The following is a 3,810-nucleotide window of genomic DNA, read 5'->3' as shown; positions in this document are numbered from 1 at the left end:
CTCAGATATTTTACCATAATAAAGTCAGTAAGTGCTCAGATGAATCTATAAGGATTTCTGGACATTTTATTTTAGACACCGCTGGGGCATTGAGACTTATAAAAACTAAGCGTTTTTAAGGTAACGTTAATTCAAAAAGATCTTTTTGTTTTAGATAGCACATTATGCATAGACCAATAGAATGGAATAGGAACAAAGTGAGTCGCAGCTTTTTCGTTCACAGCAGTCGCTACACTGCCATATCCTAGCAGTAAAATGACGTCACATCCGCGTACCGTACAGCTCAGTTCCCGTAGTGTAGTGGTTATCACGTTCGCCTAACACGCGAAAGGTCCTCGGTTCGAAACCGGGCGGGAACAAGCATTATTGCTCTTTTAAATATCATTATACATTAATGATACAGAATATGTTAATATGTGCAACACTTCTATGTACAACTCTGACTACAAAACAAAATGAAACCTAACTGATGTTGATAAAACTGAAACGTTGAGACACAAGCTGTTTGGCTAATGTCAATATTGAGAAATCCAGGTTCATTTAACAAATACAGTATAAACAAGTAACTTCAAACGATTTGCATTCCTGCATGACAAGTTAAAAAGGAACCATATTGATGCAATAACAACATTCAGTCACTGGGTGGCGACAAAACTTCACAAAACGAGCATTGGTGCCCGGAGGCCTAAAGAAATTACTCCAGCAACACTTATTAATTCTGTGCTGCTTTTATATTAGCTGCTTTTATAGTTGTGTAAATTGCTTCCTTGTCCTCATTTGTAAGTCGCTTTGGATAAAAGCGTCTGCTAAATGACTAAATGTAAATGTAATTCACATTAATTTTCTGTGACCAAATATGACCAAAGTTGTGTGAATTTTGGACTTTTATGCACAATTCCCCATATAATTCCCCAGTATATCAAAAACGCTCACAGTACAGATAACTTGATTCCTCGATAATTCCAAAGTTGCCTAACAGTTACCTATCTGCATTGATTACACAGTTTCGTTGTTTTTTGTTTTTTAGTTAAACAACAAGATTTAACGTTACCTGTCTTTCTTCAATTCAAGCGTAGTAATTTAGGCCATGATCTCTGCTGAACAAAATATCTGTTAATAATAAAACACGTTGAAAAAACGCATTGTTACAACGTTACGCCACACACGTTAGACTACACACAAACGAAAGTCATCTTAAAATAGCAAACTCACTCTCCCACAAGTTGTCTCACGGCTTGCAGAAATGTCCAAGAGTGGAATAGTCAGTGACATAAACTCATGTTTACACTCATTAGGCTTAATAATATTACCTTACAGCTAATTTTCAAAATTACACCATCACATTGTATTAAATTAGTGAAAAATTATTTGCGCTGCCCTCGAGGTTTCCTCGTTAATCCCAATCATGTTTGCCAAGGCATTGCGCATGCGCGTCAATTAATAACTCAGGAGAATTGGTTCTTTCGGTTTTATGAATCAGGCAAACTGTTGATTTGAGAACCGTTCGGACCAGGCCTGTAGCCAGCCTGGTGAAAAGAGTGGTTATTTTTGCTCAAAAAGTGGACCTTTTTGCAGTTCTTTGCCTCATTTTCTATTTAATTATTTGGTTTAAATACTGCATTTTAATGACATTTTAAGCACTTTGTTGTTTAAATAACTTGTAAAATGGTCATCAGAACCAAAACATTTCCTTAAAGATTTTGAAAAAAACATAGTTTAAAATACTAACTTATTACATGATTTATCATTTTAAAAATAGGATGGGTTATTTTGTTTTATTAATAACTGTAGCTTATGTTCATTTATTAGGCAAATCGCAATCTGGCCAGGATGGGTTAGTTTATTAATTTTTTTTATTAATAACTGTTTTTTATGTACATTTATTAGGCAAATCGCAATCTGGCCAGCACATTCAACTTTCCTTAGTCAGAATCTAGCTATTTAAATAAAATAAACAAGTAAATAAACAATAATAGATTTTTCTCTTGTAAAAAAGTTACTTTGAAAATTCATGAAATACAGTAGCCTGATTAGTATTAAAATTAGCTTTAATATGGGCTGCCTTTGGTGCTTCACACCTTCTTTTTTTTTCATAAATAAGGTCCAAGGTTTAGAATAAAACTTGCTTGAACTATATTTTCTCTATTTAACAACGATACAGTAGGTCACCAGTGAAAGACGACTTTACTTTCCTCTTACTTTAAACTTTAGAAGTTGGCCTAAACTGATTAGCTGAAGTAACAACAGCCAACAAAGGATTCCACTTGGCCTTAACGCCTTCTTCAACGGGCTATTTTCACAATTTATGACGGAATAGCAGTCAAAACAGGACAAATGAGTTTATGTATGGCACAAATTTTGGACCTTTGTCATGGTCGATTGACGAATCGAGTTGAAATCAGTCTGCACGATTCAATATTACCAAAATAATTGTACAGCTTTTTAAAAACTGATACCGCAACCATGTTACTGACTTGGTGGTTTATCTTCCTTCACCAGTCTTTTACAGACATTCAAATGTCATATTTTACTGATGTAAAACTGAGGATTAAGAGAATTTCCGTTTCCATGGTTACCACAATTGCACATAGCTTGTAGTGCGTCATCATGCAGGTTTTCCTTTATGTAAACTGGGGTTTGCTTGCGGATTTAACAGTAAATCCATGACAAAGGAAGCTGTATCCTTCATAACTACATAATGAGAAGCATTAACATCACAGCTGTTCCCTTCCTAGATTTTCTAGTCAGGATACTCACTCTGATTTACCATGGTATTAGCAGAATACAACTAAACTTACAGTGGTATTGTAATGACCTGACCCACAGCACTATAGCCAGGTGCATCATGGGAAATGGGTTAAAGTTATTCTATGTGTTTTATTAGTTAAATAAGGTGTCACGGTGGCACAGTGGTTAGCACGATCGCCTAACAGCACGAAGGTCACTGGTTCGAGTCTCGGCTGGATCAGTTGGCATTTCTGTGTGGAGTTTGCATGTTCTCCCTGTGTTGGCATGGGTTTCCTCTGAGTGCTCCAGTTTCCCCCACAAGTCCAAAGACAAAGACACAATATAGAGGAATTGGGTAAGCTAAATTCGTAGTGTATGTGTGTGAATGAGTGTGTATGGACGTTTCCTTGTGATGGTTTGCAGCTGGATGGGCATCCGCTGCGTAAAAACATATGCTGGATAAGTTGGCGGTTCATTCCGCTGTGGCGACCCCAGATTAATAATGGGACTAAGCCGGAAAAAAAAAATGAACGAATGATTATTAAATACATGGGTTGTTTTGTTAGTAACTTTATGTGCGTTTATGTTTAAGTTATCTTCTGTGTTTTAAGCCCAATATTTCCTAGGTTTTTTAAAATATTGGTAATTACCATCAACGAGGGTGGTGTATAAAACTTATGGTGTATGAAACTTGTCTATAGCACTTGTTCACTGCTGCTCTTATAGTTGTGTGAATTGCTTCCTTGTCCTCATTTGTAAGTCGCTTTGGATAAAAGCGTCTGCTAAATGACTAAATGTAAATGTAAATGTAAATAAAGAAAACATCCCCGTGGTATATGGTCCTAGGGCTGTTCATGTTTAGAGCTCAGAATAAAAAGGTGAACTGACAGTGCTGCATTCTACCTGTGTATTCTGCCATATTGCTGCTAAACAGAGACATTCAGGGTTGTGCGGTGTATGGGACATGTTAAATTAGCTCCAGTTGCCCACGTACAGCAATTCATACAGTATCATTTATACTAAAATGATGAGTGTGGAGGAAACTGCAAAATCCCATTTTGAACTATATTGTATCTAAATGTG

The 3,810-nt window shown here is 36.3% G+C and overlaps 1 non-coding gene across 1 annotated transcript; it reads left to right on the top strand.

The window, feature by feature from the left end:
- The first annotated feature begins 286 nt into the window (after positions 1-286).
- On the top strand, positions 287-359 carry trnav-aac (transfer RNA valine (anticodon AAC)). Its single transcript has one exon. It is a non-coding gene; the product is annotated as a tRNA-Val (tRNA).
- The last annotated feature ends 3,451 nt before the right edge of the window (positions 360-3,810 follow it).

This window comes from Danio aesculapii, chromosome 15, assembly GCF_903798145.1.
Source record: "Danio aesculapii chromosome 15, fDanAes4.1, whole genome shotgun sequence".
Lineage (NCBI taxonomy): Eukaryota > Metazoa > Chordata > Actinopteri > Cypriniformes > Danionidae > Danio > Danio aesculapii.
Note: the sequence above shows the minus strand (reverse complement) of the source record. Positions and strands in the feature narration are given on the sequence as shown.